This window comes from Pelodiscus sinensis, chromosome 6 (genome assembly GCF_049634645.1).
Source record: "Pelodiscus sinensis isolate JC-2024 chromosome 6, ASM4963464v1, whole genome shotgun sequence".
NCBI classification, from domain to species: domain Eukaryota; kingdom Metazoa; phylum Chordata; order Testudines; family Trionychidae; genus Pelodiscus; species Pelodiscus sinensis.
In genome coordinates, this window is record NC_134716.1 from 91,818,607 (window position 1) to 91,837,131 (window position 18,525).

Below are 18,525 nucleotides of genomic sequence, written 5' to 3' on the forward strand. Positions count from 1 at the left end.
GTGAGAATTATATGAAAACTTACAGAACATTGTGACCCCACCTAGCTTCATTTTTATGAGGTTATATGGGAATCAAGGCCAGTGTCATATATTAACAATTCAAATAAAGGAAAATGGAGTCTAGAGATGGGCCTAATTCTCGCTGCAACAATAATCATCATGAATTAGCTTATTTTGGGATTTAGAGTTTACTGGAGAGGTGTCCCTGATTTTCATTGAAGTAGTCATTAAATATTGTTGAACATTATGTACTATGACTTTTGCTCTTCGTTTTCCATAGTACATAAGAATTACCATAACAGAACAGTTTCCTAGTCCATCTACACCAGAATCTTGTCTTCTGACAGTAGCCAGCACCAGATGCTTCAGAGGAAGGTGCAAATACCCTAAACAGCCATATTTAGAATATTAGTTTCTAATAAAGACTGCCTTACATGTAATGCATTGGAGTTTAAAATCCCAAACTTCCCAAACTCATTGTCCCTTCCCAAACTTCCTGACTGTATGATGAGCAGTGACTAAGGATTTTTCTGTACCATTTTCTGAAAAATAATATTTCTAGTAAAACTATTGTAACTTTTAGGATTTATGAATATGTTCATGCATACCAAGCAATTGTCCAAATACTCTCAAATAATAGATGCCATGCGTCATGACTCTTGGCAAAAACTAAACATGGTGCTTTTATTAGCACAGGTATTGACAAATTAGAATTGTTTAACTATTTACTAGCCCGAATGGAATTAATGGGCAATAGTATAAAAATGTGGTTATTAAACACTTACTGCAGAGATTGTATGCATAAAGGACATTTATTTTGTTAACAGGAATATCGTGAAGTACAGTAGCAAAGACTAGGGGGAAAACACAACCCAAAACTAAAGAGTTTTGTTATGGATATAAAATTTCATTCTCTGGGGCAACCTCTGATTAATAGAGACTAGGAAGAGCATGTCCTATGAGCAGATTATTCTATCACTGCCTATAGCAGAGTTTCTTGAACCTGTCTCAGAAGTAGCAGGTACTCTCCAACAATCTGACCTGGTATGGCAATTCCTGTTTCTGGCCTGGTTTGAAATCTATTTCTAGAATAGTATTACTTGGATAATGAATTTCATTTTAAACAGATGTTGATCTCATTTCTGAATAATCATTTTAGGATGATGTTCTGTCCAAATGTATCATCCTGTTCCTTGTGTTGATTCTCTCTGGAGCATGTGCACTGTGCACAGATACTGTGCAACAGATATTGATCTGTGCTTGCCTTCTTGCTAGTCTGCTTATGGAATCAGACAGCTGGTTATTCACAGCCAGTGTAGATTATCAGAAATGATAGCTTGCCTGATTCCAGAGCACATGAGTGTGCCTCTTCGATTGGAAGTTTAATGCTACTACAATAAGGTTTACAACCTTTGTCCTCAGACATAGACTGTGTATCTAACAACATATGGAGACAACCAAAAATACTTGGTAACCTAAAAAGCTGAAGATTCAAATATGCACAAGGATTCTGGCAGAAAAAGATCAAAATGCATCTGTCATGGGACTAATTCATTGAGCTCCACCTCACCCACCAGGCTGCTGTATATTGATGCTTCTAACCAAGGGAACTGCCAGCTTCTGCAAGCACCTGGGGCAAGGTGGGAAGGGGACAGCTCCGTGCCGTGTGGGGGGGAGGGCAGAATCTTGAGCAGAAGGAGCAGGGTTGGGAAGCCATCCCTCAGCGCCGCCCAGTTCTCGGCATTGGACCCTCCCCCCAGCTGTCAGAGTTGCGCAGGGTATGCGGCTTAGAGCTCTGCTGATGTTTTTAAAGTCCGGTCACTGGGGTTCCTGGGCTCTTCTGAATAGCAGGGCCCAGGGGCAATTGCCCCTTGTCCTCTCCTGTCAGTGGGCCTGTTTCTAAACCACTGACTATGACGTCACTGCAGCTGGGGAGCAAGCCTCCCTACACAAACTAGTGGGAGTTGGTCAAGAATGCTAAAAATAGTGGTATAGATGGTAAGGGTGGAGACTTGGGAGCCACTTGAGCTCAAATGATGGTGGTGGAAGCCAGGAGGGCTTGAGAGCATGAGCTGCCACATTGCTATCTTGATCAAATTAGTCCCCTAGCACAAGTCTATCTACATGGCCTCGGAGGCTGCTCCTAGCTACAGAGCAGACATTCCCACTGAGTCTAAACAGCATGCAGGCACTGTCCCTGGCCTCTCCCAATCACTTCTGAGCCAGAGTAAAGACCATACTGAACTTCCCAAACTCTTCCACATAGACTAAGCTTTCTCTTTCTCAAAGCTCCATTCTTGGGAGTACTCTGGTTTACAGTTTAACCCTGAAGGAACAAATTCAGCAAGGAACTTGGAGGCTTTGCAAAGTGACTTTAAAATGACACGTACATTCTATTCCTAGACAAACCACAGACTTGCAGATCCATGCAAAAATAACAAAACCCTTCTCCAGTGTCCTTATCATATAGGACCCTTTGGGTTTGGGAAAGTCTTTTCAGGATCCCAGGACCCTTCTTTCATCCTGCTCAGCCTTCAGGTTTGCCCTTTGTGCCTCTATAGAAAGTTCTCCTTTATTTGTTCATGGTCAGTGACCAGCAGATTCTTCCTAGTTCAGATAACATGCTTCTCTTAAACAGCAGCTTCCAACAACCCATTATTTGTTCTCCAAACCATCCCCGCCCCATTGACCACCCGGGGAAAAATAATTTCCTTTAGCTTAGCCAGTCTGTTTAGCATATTCATTGTTGTACCAAGGGAAAGTCATTCATGTTAGTTACTGTTTGGTCTGCCCAGTAACAAACAGCTCCCACACTTGACACAGCCCCTTAGCAAATGTCTGATTCGATACTGTGACAAAATCTGTCCTGACAGATATAAAGGAGGGCAGAAGGATGTATTGGCGCTAGAATGATGAAGTCTATTTCCTATGATAAAATAAAAGGTTATTATGGGTTAATGAGAGACTTCTGAGGCCAGTTAAGGACTGACAGTGTCCTTTAAAATCTCTCTTCTAGGCTGTGTCTAGACTGGCCAGTTTTTCTGGAAAATCAGCCGCTTTTCCGGAAAACTTCCCAGCTGTCTACACTGGCTGCTTGAATTTCCGCAAAAGCACTGACTTCCTACTGTAAGAAATCAGTGCTTTTTGCGGAAATACTATTCTGCTCCCGTTCAGGCAAAAAACCGTTTTGCGTAAAGCTTTTCTAGACGCTCTGTTCCAAAAATGCTTTTAAAGGAAAACTTTTCTGTTAAAAGCATTTCCGGAAAATCATGCCAATTTAGACACAGCCCTAGTGAAAGATAAACAGGGAGAGATGATACATAAGCTGCAGCAGGAAGGATAGGTTTCTGCTGATAGAAGGCTGTTTTCCCTCCCCTCTGGGAAAGAAACTAAGTTAATATATTCTTGGGGAAAGATAGGCAACCAAGACGGGAAAAGGAATGCCCCAGAGATGTGACAGGAAAAATTACTTCTCTTTGGGTTGTAAACTTTTTTGCGGGGGGGAGGAGGATTTTTATTTTGATTAAGAAAACTTCTTGGGTCTCAGCTCACCATAGAAATAGGCAAAAATACAAAGTAAATACAGAGTTTAAGATTTAAGACAGTTTTTTAAGGGAAATTATTATATACTAGCCAATTAGTTCGTCATAAGATGGGATTTTCAGGTCTCTCCTCCACTTCGGTCTTCTCTCCTAAGCCTCCAGTCTCTCGCTTCATCTCTCTCTCTTTCTCTCTCCTCCTACTACCTCCCCCTCTCTCTCTCAGGTCTCCTCCTCCTTCTGCCTCTGTCTCCGTCTCTCTCTTTCTCTTCTCCTCCTTCTGCCTCTCACTCTCTCTCCAATCTCCTCTGTCTCCGTCGGGGATGCACGTTCGTCCAAGTCCTGCCCCCTGGGCATGTACGTCACCGCCCTGCCCCCCTTTGCCTCCCTTCGTGGTGCTCGGTTGACTTCTGCACTGCTCAGCCAGGACGCCGCACAGGAGCAAGCAGCACAAACGGCCTCTCTCTCTCTTCTCCTTCTACTACCTCGCCCTCTCTCTCTCTCTCTCTCTCTCTCTCTCAGCTTTTGTCTGCCTCCTGCCTCTCTCTCCTTCTCTTCTCCCTCCCCGCCTCTCACTCTGTGATTCTCTCCTCCTCCTCCTGCTGCATCTCCCTCACACTCTCTCTCTCTCACTGTCTTCCACCTCCTGTCCGCCTCCTCCGTTCTTCTCTCGGTCTCCTCTGTGTCCGCTCCGTTTTCCTCCTTTTGAATCCGGCACCCTTGCCTGATGTCAGAGACACACGCTCATTCAGGCCCCACCCCTGGCTGTTCCCTCTGGGCGGCGCTGTTGCTTCCCACCGTGGTGCTCAGCTGACTTCTGCGCCACTCAGCCGAGCCTCTGCGCAGGAACAAGTGGCACAAGTGGCCGTTTGGGCCCCACGCTTGCCATGCAGCACCCCTGTACAGCATGGGGAGCGCAGACCCTAAATGGCCGCTTGTGCCGCTTGCTCCCATGCGGCATCCCAGCTGAGCGGCACAAAAATCAGCCGAGCGCCACGGCAGCAGGCAACAGCGCCGCCAAGAGGGAACAGCCAGCGTTTCAGCGTTACAGGGTCACAGACATTGGGCTACTATATATATGATTCCAGCATATCTTTCTTCTAAGTAGACCAGGATTTGTGTCAGAATGTTTGTTCGTCCCTGATCCAAATAGCTGCATTGTGATTATATTTCCTGAAGCAGAACATTTCAGACATTGTCCTTTTTCGCAATGACACTTTTATGCCACATAGCCAGCTTTTCTGACTCCATAACCTTTCCAGTGATGAAGAATTTCTGCCTTTGGGTAGGAGATGAAGTTCTTTCTGTGAATGAGAAGGGGAAAAACTACAATGCTCATGGCAATTAGACAGTGGACTGCATAATATATGTGTATGGCTTGTCTCTAAATAGTTGCAATCCAAAAGTAACAAAATGTCTCTGAAGATGTCAGTCATCTCCCAAACATTTTCATTTTTCTTTTTGTAATTTTGCCACGTATTTTGTACTTTCATATTATCAGAGAGCCACTATACTTAACTGATCACTGTTGATGAGCAAAACTGATTACACTATTTTTTAAACTTCAAGACAGATTGGCAACATTTTATTTTTAATGGAAAAGAAATGTATTTAGGTAAAAGCAAAGTTAAAAGATGCCTGTAAGCGATCTGTCAGCAGAATAATATCTGTTAACACAAGATAGAAACAGATGGATTAGAAATGTATCTTCTACTATTGGCCTTACACATCTTAAGACAGATTGTGTCCTTTGGTAATAATGGATAACTACAAAGAGTAAATGATTTTTCTTACATGCTCTTTGGATTGATCTATTACCAGATTTAATTGGAATATGCAGCTCTTAAGACGTGGACATCTTGCTGATCTTTACCTTATCCATGCCATCTATTTTCAGTTATTGTAAAGAAAACACAAAAATCGTACAGGTATATGCTGGACAAGTTTTATTTAATCTCCATATATAAGTAACTTCTGTAGGCAAATTATCATGAGGCAGGTCCTAGACAAAATACTATTCACATGTGTATAACTTCTCTTATGTTATATTATACTGTTAGTACAGGCAGTCCCCGACTTACGCGGATCCAACTTACATCGGATCCGCAGTTACGAACGGGGCTCCCCCGGAGGACACAGACTGCGGAACCTCGCGGTCCTGCCGCCCGTGTACTCCGGGGCTTTCTCCACGTCTCCCTGGTCTGCAGACCAGGAAGACGCGGAGCAAAGCCGCGGAGGGGCTCGGGCAGCAAGGCAGCCCAGGCGGCTATTCCTTTGCAAAGCCTCGGGGAAGCCGGCAGCGGGACAGCCCAGATGCCCCACGGCTGTCCCGCTGCTGGCGTCCTCAGAGGCTTTGCTCACCATCTCACTGGCAGACCAGGGAGACTGGGAGCAAAGCCGCGGAGGACCCAGGTGGCGGGACCGCGGTGCGTCTCGGTCCACCGCCTGCGTCTTCCTGGTCTGCTGGGGTGGGGGGGGCACAGCTAGTACGCCCCCCAACCCCCAGCAGACTAGGCTTTTCTCCAGATGCCTGTGGCAGAGCAGCTGGGGTGCTGCCGGTTGGTCCCGCAGCGCCGCTCTGGGCGCTACTGGAGCAACCCGGCAGCACCCCAGCTGCTCTGTCCCAGGCGTCCCCAAGTCAGCTTCTGCTGAAACTGACCAGCGCTGACTACAGGAAGCCCGAGGCAGAGTTGCTCTGCCCCGGGCTTCCTGGAATCAGCTGCTGATCAGTTTCAGCAGCAGCTGACTTGGGGACGCCTGGGGTTCTTAAGTTGATTCTGTATGTAAGTCAGAACTGGCGGTCAGTTTCAGCAGCGGCTGAATCTGGACGTTAGTTCCGACTTACATACAGATTCAACTTAAAAACAAACCTACATTCCCTATCTTGTACGTGACCCGGGGACTGCCTGTACTGCATCACTATGAAGAGCTACAATGAGTAGAATTATGACTCTTTCATGCACGTTTTTATATTAACATTTAATAACCAAACCAGACCTGCTACTAGCTGGCAATCTACCTGTCACTGTGGCATACATGACTAATACGACGCATTACATTTTCCTTTTCTAGTCTGAGGCCAGGTAGCATAGTATTTCCCTCTTCTGTCTACTATTTAATAGAATACTACATAATAAATTCTTACCAGTTTTGTTTCAGGTGGATACTATAAAAGAAAATAAGTCAAAACCACACTCCTATATTAATTAACAGTATAGAATCATAGAATATTAGAACTGGAAGGAACTTCAAGAGATCAACAAGTCCAGTACCCTGCCTTCACAGCAGGACTAAGCACCGTCTACATCATCCCTGATAAATGTATATCCAAACTTCACTTAAATCTCTCCAGTGATGGAGATTCCACACCTCCCTAAGCAACTTATTCCGGTGTTTAACTACCCTGGGTATGTCTACACTACAGCGCTAATTCGAACTAACTTAGTTCGAATTAGTTAATTCAAACTAAGCTAATTCGAACTAACGCATCTAGAACTAAAAACTAGTTCGAATTAGTGTTTTGCTCATTCGAACTAGCATGTCCACATTCAGTGGACCCTGAACCGGGATTAAGGATGGCCGGAAGCAGTGCCGGCAGGGCATCAGATGAGGACTTAGAGCATGGAGCTGCTGTCTCAGGCTAGCCGAGGGCTGTGCTTAAAGGGACCCGACCCCCACCCCGGACAGACAGTTCTCAGGGGTGCCCCGCTTGCAAAGCAGTCCTGGCTTGGAGTGCCCTGAGTGCCCACACTGGGCACATCACAGCACTCGGCCATCAGCCCGGCTGCACTTGCCGCAGGCTGCCATCTGGGGAGAGGGGGCTGCAGGAGAGCTTCCACCCCCAGAAGCCCGCAGGGCCAGCCCAGTCCTCCCAATCGGGGGCTTGTACCCCATTCCTCCCTCACCTCCTTCCACTTACCCTTCCCCAGCCCCCCTTCCTGATGTACAAAATAAAGAAAATGTGTGGTCAAAAATAGAATCTCTCTTTATTGAACAAAACTCGGGGAGACTGGGAAAAGGAGGTGGGAGAGGGGAAGAGAGAGGGTGGGACAGGGAGGGCAACTAAAATGATCAGAGGTTTGGAACAGGTCCCATATGAAGAGAGGCTAAAGAGACTGGGACTTTTCAGTTTAGAAAAGAGGAGACTGAGGGGGGATAGGATAGAGGTCTATAAAAGCATGAGTGGGGTGGAGAGGGTGCATACAGAAAAGTTCTTCATTAGTTCCCATAAAGAAGGACTAGAGGACACCAAAGGAAAGGAATGGGTAGCAGGCTTCAAACTAGTAACAGAAAGTTGTTCATCACAAAGCAAATAGTCAACCTGTGGAACTCCTTGCTGCAGGAGGCTGTGAAGGCTAGAACTAGAACAGAGTTTAAAGAGAAGTGAGATAAAGTGATCGAGGATGGGTCCATGGAGTGGTACTAGCCAGGAGGTAGGAGTGGTGTCCCTGCCCAAAGTTTGTGGAAGGCTGGAGAGGGATGGCACGTGACAAATGGCTTGGTCACTGTCCTCGGTCCATCCCCTCCAGGGTCCCTAGGGTTGGCCGCTGTCGGCAGACAGGCTACTGGGCTAGATGGACCTTTGTTCTGACCCAGTACGGCCATTGTAAGCTCAGGGTCGGGGGTCTCAGTGGACCCCCTTGATTTTCATGCATACCTGCTCCTGGGTGGCCAGGCTGGCAGCTCTCCTGCCCTAGACGGCAACTTTCCTGTGCTTAGTGTGGAGGTCGTGGCCGAGGTCCACGATGTCCGCACTAGACTAGGTGGGTGCCCGCCTCTTGCGGTCCCGAGCAAGCTCCCGGGAGCCGCCAGCCTGGTCCCGGGAAGAGGGGGAGGGCTGGGGGGCATCAGGTGGCTGGCTCGAGCCGTGCCAGGTGGAGGGTCTGCTAGTTGGGTGCTGGCAGGCTTGCACCTCGCATGGGCATCGTAGCCAGCCCGTGCCCCTTTAAGGGGTCCGGGGCCGGGAGGGGGGCAATAGAGTTTCCCTGGTGTTGGCCAGAGTGGCCACCAAGGAAAGCTGGGGTGGGCTAGCCTCCCACTAGTTCAAATTAAGGGGCTACACACCCCTTAATTCAAACTAGTAAGTTCGAACTAGGCTTAGTCTTCGTACAATGAGGTTTACCTAGTTCGAACTAAGCGCTCCGCTAGTTCTAATTAAGTTCAAACTAGCGGAGCGCTAGTGTAGCGCCTATCAAAGTTAATTTGAACTAACGTCCGTTAGTTCGAATTAACTTTGTAGTATAGACATACCCCCTGATAGTTAGGAAGTTTAACTCCCTTGCTGCAGTTTAAGCCCATTGCTTCTTGTCCTATCATCAGAGGCCAAGGAAAACAATTTCCCCCTCCCCCCGTGTCACCCTTTTAGATACCTGAAAATTGCTATCATGTCCCCTATCAGTCTTCTCTTTTCCAAACTAAACAAACCCAATTCCTTCAGCCTTGTCTCATAGCTCATGTTTTCTAGACCTTTAATAATTTTTGTTGCTCTTCTCTGGACCTTCTTCAATTTTTCCACACCTTTCTTAAAATGTGGTGCCCAGAACTGGACACAATACTCCAACTGATGTCTAATCAGGTCAGAGTAGGATAGAAGAATGACTTCTCATCTTGCTCACAACACTCCTGTTAATGCATGTTTGCTTTTTTTGCAACAGTGTCACACTGTTGACTCATATTTAGCTTGTGGTCTACTATGACCCCTAGATCCCTTTCTGCAGTGCTCTTTCCTAAACAGTCTTTTCCCATGCTATATTTGTGAAACTGATTGTCCCTACTAAGTGGAGTACTTTGCATTTGTCCTTATTAAACTTCATTCTATTTACCTCAGACCATTTCTCCAGTTTGTACAGATCATTTTGAATTATGACCATATTCTTCAAAGTAGTTGCAACCACTCCCAGCTTGGTAGAATCTGCAAACTTAATAATCTTACTCTCTATGCCATCATCTAAATTGCTGATGAAAATATTGAACAGAACTGGTCCCAAAATAGACCCCTGCAGAATCCCACTTGTTATGCCTTTCCACCATTAATAGCTACTCTCTGAGAATGGTTATCCAGCTAGTTATGCATCCACCATATAGTAGCCCCATCTGGGTTGTATTTCCCTAGTTTAGTGATAAGAAGGTCATGCAAGACTGTATCAAATGCTTTACTATAGTGTAGGTATACCACATCCACTGCTTCTCCCTTATCCAGAAGGCTTGTTATCTTACCAAAGAAAAGCTATCAGATTAGTTTGACATGATTTGTTCTTTACAAATCCATGCTGGCTGTTACCTATCACCTTATTTTCTTTCAGATGTTTGCAGACTACTTCCTTAATTACTTGCTCCATTATCTTCCCTGACACACAAGTTAAACTGACTGGTCTGAAGTTTCCTGGATTGTTCTTATTTCTCTTTTTATAGGTGGGCACTATATGTGCCTTTTTGCAGTCTTGTGGTATCTCTCCCAACTTCCATGATTTTTCAAAGATGATAGTTAAAGGCTCAGATACCACCTCTATCAGGATAGAGATACTCTAACCTTGAGTATTCTAGGACGCATTTCATCAGGCTCTGGTGACTTGAAGACATCTAAACTTTTCTAAGTAATTTTTTAACTTGTTAGAATCATAGAATCATGGAATCCTAGGGCAGGAAGAGACCTCAGGTCATCGTGTTCAGCCACCTGCCCAAAGCAGGACCAATCCCAACTAAATCAACCCAGCCAGGGCTTTGCCAAACCTGAACTTAAAAACCTCTAGGGATGGAGATTCCACCACCTCCCTAGTAACCCATTCCAGGACTTCACCACCCTGTTAGTGAAATAGTTTTTCCGAATATACAACCTAGACCTCCCCTTTGTAACTTGAGACCTTTGTTCTTTGTTCTGCCATCTGTCGCTACTGAGAACAACCTCACTCCATCCTCTTTGGAACCTCCCTTCAGGAAGTTGAAGGCTGCTATCAAATCCCCCCTCACTCTTCTCTTCTGCAGACTAAACAAACCCAAATCCTTCAGCCTCTCCTCATAGGTCATGTGCTCCAGCCCCCTAATCATTTTGGTTGCCCTCTGCTGGATCCTCTCCAATGCATCCACATCCTTTCTGTAGTGGGGGCCCTAGAACTGGATGCAATACTCCAGATGTGGCCTCCCCAGTGTTGAATGAAGGGGAATGACTTCTGTAGATCTGCTGGAAATGCTCCTCCTAATGCACCCTAATATGCAATTAGCCTTCTTGGCTACAAGGGCACGCTGTTGATTCATATCCTGCTTCCCATGCACTGTAGTCCTCAAGTCCTGTTCTAACCAACTGCTGCTTAGCCAGATGGGCCCCAGCCTGTAACTTCTAAACCTACCCCATTTCCAGTAGCATTCACTATGTTAGGCATCCCATCAACATCAATCTTCTTGATAAAAACCAAAATAAAAAAGTCGTTAAGCACCTCTGCCATTTCCAAGTTTCCTGTTATTGTTTCTCTCTTTTCACTGAGCAATGGGCCTACCCTGTCCTTGGTCGTCTTCTTGCTTCTAATATATTACAGAATTTCTTCTTATAACCCTTTATGTCTCTAGCTAGTTTGAGCTTGTTTTGTGCCTTCGCCTTTCTAATCTTGCCCCTGTATTCATGCATTGTTTGCTTATATTCATCCTTTGTAATTTGACCTAGTTTCTACTTTTTATACGACTCCTTTTTTATTTTTTGATCATGTAAAAACTCCTGGTTCATCCAAGGTGGTTTCTTACCATACTTTCTATCTTTCTTATGTAATCGTATAGTTTGCTTTTGGGTCCTTAATAATTTCCCTTTCATAAATTGCCAACTCTCTTCAGTTGTTTGTCCCCTTAGTCTTGCTTTCCATGGAACCTTACCTACCAGAGCCATGAATTTACTAAAATCTGACTTTCTGAAATCCATTGTCTCTATTTTGCAGTTCTCCCTTCTATCATTCCTTACAATCATGAACTCTAGGATTTCATGGTCACTTTGGGTACGTGTACACTACAGCATTAATTCAAGTTAAGTTAATTCGAAATGGTTAAGCTAATTAAGCTAATTTGAATTAACGCATCTACACACAAAACCTATTTCAAAATAGCGTTTTGCTATTTTGAAACAGCACGTCCATACTGAGTGGACCCTGAACTGAAGTTAAGCCTGGCCGGAACCAGTGCCGGCAGGGCATCAGGTTAGGACTTAGTGTGTGGGGCTGCTGCCTGAGGCTAACTGAGCTCCATGCTTAAAGGGACCCTACCCCCACCCCAGACTGACAGTTCTCAGGGTTCCCCACTTGCTTGTCTACCTCAATGAGGGAGAGAAAAGCACTCCTGTCTTGGAGTGCCCTGAGTGCCCGCACTCAGGACACCACAGCACTCTGCCACATGGAGCCAGAGCTGCCCCTGGGCACACTGGTGAGTCTCATGGGGTCGTTGCCATCAGCCAGGCTGCACTTGCTGCAGGCTGCCATGCGGAGGGTCCATCGGGGGGTTGTCAGAATCCAGGAGGTCCTGCAGGAGAGCGTCCACCCTGAGGAGACCTCAGAGCCACCCTGGTCCTCCACACAAGGGGCTGGTGCCCCATTCCTCCCTCATGTCCTTCCACTTACCCCTCACTAGCCCCCCTTCCTGATGTTAAATAAAAGACATGTATGTTCAAAAATAGAAACTGGGTTTATTGAACAAAACTGGGGGGGGGGGGGGGAGGAGATGAACCTCTGGGGAGACTGGGAAAAGGAGGTGGGAGAGGGGAATAGAGAGGGTGGGAGAGGGGAGGGGGAAACCTGGGAGGAGGGAGCTGGAAGGAGGAAGCAAGGGGAAGAAGGGGGAGGGGAAGCTCAGGGTTGAGGGTCTCACTGGATCAACTTGATTTTCATGCAAACTTGCTCCTGGATTCACATGTGGCCTTTGGTGGCCAGGATGGCAGCTATCCTGCCATAGATGTCCGCATTCCTCCATTTAGTGTGGAGATCATGGACGTTGGGGGCATCACCCCCAAACCTGAGTAAGGTCCATGATCTCCACCCTGGACCAGGAAGGCGCCCACCTTCTCCGGCCCTTGTCAGGCTCCTGGGAGCTGGCAGACTGCTCCTGGGGAGTGGTGGAGGGCTGGCTGCCGGTGGTTTGCTGGCTCATGTTTTGGGGCCACTGGGTCAGGGGCCCAGGTGGCCACTGCTGGTTCTGGGCTGGCAGGCTTGGAGCTGGCACAGGCATTGTGGCCAGGGTCTACCCCTTTAATGTATCTGGGGCTCAGGGAGAGGAGAGTAAGTTTTCCTGGTTGTGCCCAGAGTGGCCACCAGGGCTCCCTGGGAAGGGCTGGAGGCCCACTATTTTGAATTAAGTATCTACACAGCACTTAATTTGAAATAGCTATTTCAAATTTGGCGTTACTTCTCATAGAATGAGGTTTACCAAATTCAAATTAAGCGCTCTGCTATTTTGAATTAATTTCAAAATAGCGGTTTGCATGTATAGATGCTATTAAAGTTAATTTGAAATAACGGCTGTTATTTCGAATTAACTTATCAGAGTAGACATACCCTTTCACTCAAGTTTTCTTCTACTTTCAAATTTTCAACCAGTTCCTCCCTATTTGTTAAAATCAAATCTAGAACAGCTTCCCCCACAATAGCTTTTTCAATCTTCTGGAATAAAATGTCTCCAATGCAGTCCAAGAACTTGTTGGATAATTTGTGTCCTGCTATATTAGTTTCCCAACATATGTCTGGATAGTTGAAATCCCCTATCACCATCAAATCCTGAGCTTTGCATGATTTTGTTAGTTGTTTAAAAGAAGCCTCATCCACCCCTTCAACTGGGCTAGGTGGTCTGTAGTAAACTCCTACCATGAGATCATCCTTGTTTTTAACCCCTTTTAACCAAACCCAGAGACTCTCAACAAGTCAGTCTCCTATATCTATCTCAACCTCAGTCCAAGTGTATACATTTTCAATATATAAGGCAACTCTGTATGCTAAGCATGCTAAGACCTTAATGTAAAAAAGAAAATCACTAGAGAATTTCTTGAACAGAGACTAATTTGGTTCCTTAATGGCTTGCCCTTTCCTTCAATAAATTTGCTGATAATTTTAAACAAAGGACTCAAAAATTCTCAGACTGAAATATCTTAATTAAGCACTGAGGTAAAAAAATTCAAAGCTGGGAGCCTAGTTAGGCTTCTAAATCCACAGCTGACATATAAAGGTCTCATCTAGAGCTGCAGTGTTCAGCACCTCTAGAGATCAGGCCAAATTAAGGTTTCATGAACAATTGTAAAACTGACATTTTGTAATTTTCAAGTGCTTGATTTCACAACCTAATTAACATATTTTTAAAATAATTTTTCTATGGAATTATAGAGAGAGAACCTTAGGGATACACCACACAGTAAAAATTAGCCCACAGAGAGAGTTCTAGTTCTTTATAACATCATTTAGAGGGTTCTTTTTTGCTACATGAGGACTGATGCTACAATGTATTTTTTTTCTAACAAATGGCATCAGAAATGTACACCGTGGGTGATAACAGTGGTCCCTCTAGTCCAGCATCTTCGACCTCTAAAACTTGAACCTACCCCCTCCGAAGTGTACATATGTTACTTTGATGGTGTTTTATTTACATAGCCTGCAGCCCATTGGCTTGAGTGCACCCTAGACTTCTGCTTCCAGAGCTGGTAAAACAGAGCCAGTTCTGGAAATCAGCTCTAGAAACACTCTCTCACTCTCTTTAGCAGGGGAGAATATTTCAGTGGACACAAGGAAGGAGAGAAGACCAAAATGTATTGTGGGAGGCAGGGGGAAAGAAGAGCATGTCCTCCCCATATTCTTCCCCCTTTTGTTTTCTGCTTGGCCTCTGCAAAAGGGATGGAGCCAGATGACTTGCTGGAGTGTGTCAGCTTCCTTCTCTTGCCCTGCCCTCGTTGCCTATTTAAATTAAGCCTCGCCTTTTCAAAAGCCTCTTACTTTCTGCTCAGCTGCAAGGAAGCAGTTGCTCTACAGAAATGCCTGGAACAAGAAAATATGTGGAAATGCTAGAAGAGTCATGGGAACAAAAGCAGCACATGGATTTTTTAAGTTCCCAGCTCCAGGATGCCAGGACAAGGAAGCATCCAGATGGCTTCTCCCCCCACCTCAAGATATACCCCTTCCCTGGAGGGAAGGATGGAGCTCTGGGATCCCTTTCACACTTGTGGGGCTGCACGCCAACAGAGAGTCACATTAGAGTTCCCCAAACTAGTCATAACAGTCATACACTTGTCACACTCTTAGTTGGTCTCCATAGTTATTTTAAAATCTTTGAATACTTTTTAAAGTTAATACTTATTAAAACAGAAAAAATTGAGAGTGTAGAGCTTCTGAGTTGATCCTTTTACTTCTAAAAAATGTCAACATACATGTGCATCCTTTGAGCAAAATGTTATATCTGGGGTTGTCAATCATCCACATACACCATAAGGACTGTTATGAGAGCCCATGAACATTCCTGTGCAGAAGCGTCTGCATTTTTTGGCAGACTCATCTTTTCATTCCCTCTATGAAAGAAAATACAGGGGTTGGTCACTCATCTTCTATGGGCTGTAACACACCATAGCACACCAAAGAATAGTCTTTACCACATTGAGGGCTAGTCTACACGTGGCATCCTCTCAGATCACTCCAGTAAGCTAAAGCAAACAAGACACTTTTATTCTAGAGCAAGAGTATCCACAGACGGAGGTTATTCAGACACAGCTATTGCACTTTACATTCATGTCCTACTTTAATTTATAGTAGCTTTAGAATACAGACAAGCCCCAACTGAATCATTGGAAACACAATCTAGATTCTATACAATGCAATCAATGTATGAGGACACAAAGAACCCTAATCTGTAGGCTAAATATAAATGTTCATGTTTTTGTCTTTATGCAAACAAAAGAACAGTTTAAAGTTAAAAACATAGAAATTGCAATAGCTGATCAGGCCAGTGCCAGCTAATCCAGTATCATTCCAGAAGTGATCAGTCAGACCTTTGAGAGGAAGGTGCAAGAATCCATTTAAAGGATCATTTTAGCACAATAAGCCAATCAACCAGAGATATTTCTCTTTACTCATGTCCTTTAGTGGCTGCTTCAGGGACTAAAATAGAAGAGTTTATATCCCTTACTCTTTTTATCCTATCTATCATAATTAACTGTGCATGTTTCATTAACCATATAACTGTTTAATCCTTTTATAAACCCTGCTCAGCTGATGGTCTCACTGATGTTTTATGGCAATGAGTTTTACATACAAATTAAATATTACTTTAAAGCATATCCTTTTATCAGTTGTAAATGTATTCCCTTTCAATTTCATAGTATGTCCCCTTCTGTAAGAGAAAGTGCAAAGGGGCACAGCTAGAAGACAACCATGCACCTTTTTCTTGCTTTGAATATAAAATGACCTAAATGAACGATGAAATTTTAAATGTCACACGCTGAAGGAGTGTTTTTGTGACAGAAGAGACTGTTATAACAGAGACTAGGAAAAACCAGCATTTCAGGTTGATATCTTAAATATTGAGGAATCTTTATGCTATTACTGTGGCGGACGTATTTTTCTTGAAAAATAATCTTGGACAGATAAAATAATATCATAACATTGTTTCATGAAATGATTACATTTTGAAACGTCATCACACTACATGGGGATACATACTAAATTGCTCTTTTAGTGAAATGGGAAAAGAAAGCTAGTAAACTTTGACATCCTGAAAAGTAAATGAATAAGAGCAAATTCTGAGGATATATTCAACTACATCTTCAAAGTGCTCCAGCTTTAATGATTTTCCTACAGATCACTATGCTGGCCAGCAGCAAGCAACTGGCCGTCTCAGTTGCTTGGCTTTCCAGTATTGGTTTGGCCTTTTTATCACAGTATGCTTAGTCAGCTAGATCAGTAAGTATTGGGTGTTCTGAGCTGCTCAAGCCCTGGAAGGTCATGGATTTTTGCTCCACCCGGGGCTGCCTTATCCAGAGGAAAGGTCAGCCTTCCATATATTCTGAAATGCTGTGCAGCAGGGAGCTGTGCAGCTGTTCAGGTCAGCAAAGCTCATAAATGAACTCTCTGCTTTGTAACTTAAATCTGTCCATATCTCCAGAGGCTACACAATGCACAAGAGTTATGGGTTGAGTTATCCTAGGCTCGGATATGGATGAGAAATTCCATCAATTGCCATGAATTAAAAACAATGCACACTCAAAATGGATGTTGTCTTGCCCATTCCACAATGGTTATTTTGCTGGGGATAGTGGTTGTGCTCATGATCCCCATTTTAAGATGACAGTGTATGTTTTAGGCTGCATTCTAGTTTGTTCTTCACAAGAACAAAACTGTGAAGTAGCATAAGAGAAGGTTACTGACCTTGTGCAGTAGCTAACGGTTCTTCAAAGTGTGTGTCCCCAATCAAGGTGCTGGTGCATCCTGACATAGTTGATCAGAGATCTTCAGTAAGAGCACTTGGACAGAATGTGCATGCGCAGTTGCTGTCTCAGAGCATCACTGGTGTCTCTTTGGTGCGCACACACCTCAAACACGTCAGATTCTTTTCTACAGTGGAGTCCTCCGAATCACACTCCAAAGTAGGGGGGAGGAGGGGAAGTAGTGGAGCACCCAAAAGGACACACAGCTTGAAGGACCTCAGTTACTACAGAAGATGAGTAACCATTTCTTCTTTGAGTGTTGTCCGCATGGGCACTCCACCCTGGATGAACGTAAAGCACTACCCACTGTTGGGGGCACTTTGGAGTTGTGTTTTTGTAGTAGACAGTATTGAACAGCCTACTATGATGTGCACTCTGGTACCTTGCATGATGGTGTAGTATTTTGACATGTTTTGGTCTGTCACCCATGTAGTAGCCTTGCATATGTCAATAGTTGGCACACTGTGAAGGAATGCTACAGATGCTGACACAGCCCTACTAAAAAGTGTGTTCTGATGCCTTCAGAGGGTTCAATACCTTGGATCTGGTAGCATGACTTAATACAGTCAGATACCTACTAGGAGAGCTACTGTTCTGAAATAGCAGCAACCTTGAACTGTTCAGCACTGGAGTCAAAGTCTTGGACATTTACAGATATAGTTTAGTTGTATAATTCAGGCTAACAGTAAGGCTACGTCTACACTGGCAAGATTTTGCGCAAATACTTTTAACGCAAGAGTTTTTGCATTAAAGTATTTGTGCAAGAGAGTGTCTACACTGGCATGTGCTTTTGCGCAAGAGATGTGCTTTTGCGCTAAAGCATCCGTGCCAGTGTAGACGCTCTCTTGTGCAAGAACGCTCCGATGGCCATTTTAGCCATTGGGCTTTCTTGCGCAAGAAATTCATGTTGCCTGTCTACACTGGCCTCTTGCGCAAGAACAGTTGCAAAAGAGGGCTTTTTCCTGAGTGGGAGCATCATAGTTCTTGCGCAAGAAGCACTGATTTCACACATTAGAACGTCAGTGTTCTTGCACAAGAACTCCCCGTCAGTGTAGACGGGCAGCATGTTTTTGCGCAAAAGCAACTGCTTTTGCGCAAAATCATGCCAATGTAGACACAGCCTTAGCCTTAGACTGTGGGAAGATGTATTGTTGCAAGCAAGGCCTTTGATAGGACTGGTAGTGTTTTCCCTTGGAAGGGGTAGAGTCAGGGCCAGATTATCCATTAGGCATAGTGTCTAGGTCCTACAAAAAATGTCAAGTCAAAAAAAAATTAATAATTGATTCAAAAATAAGAAAACTGCTAAGTCACACTTAATAATTCGCTATTTTTATTGAATACATATGCAAATGTTGAAGATCAATTAAATGCAGGCATATTAAATCTTTATTCAACACACAACATACAGGTATAATAAACAACCGTTCACTACCTAATTACCAAGGTTCACTATAAGATAGGCAGCAGCATGGCCTCACAGGAGCTTAGTGGCTGCTTTGCAGTGAGCTGCCTTAATGGAGGAGGGGTACTTCTCCCTCAGCAGCAGCAGCAGCTCTTTGCTAG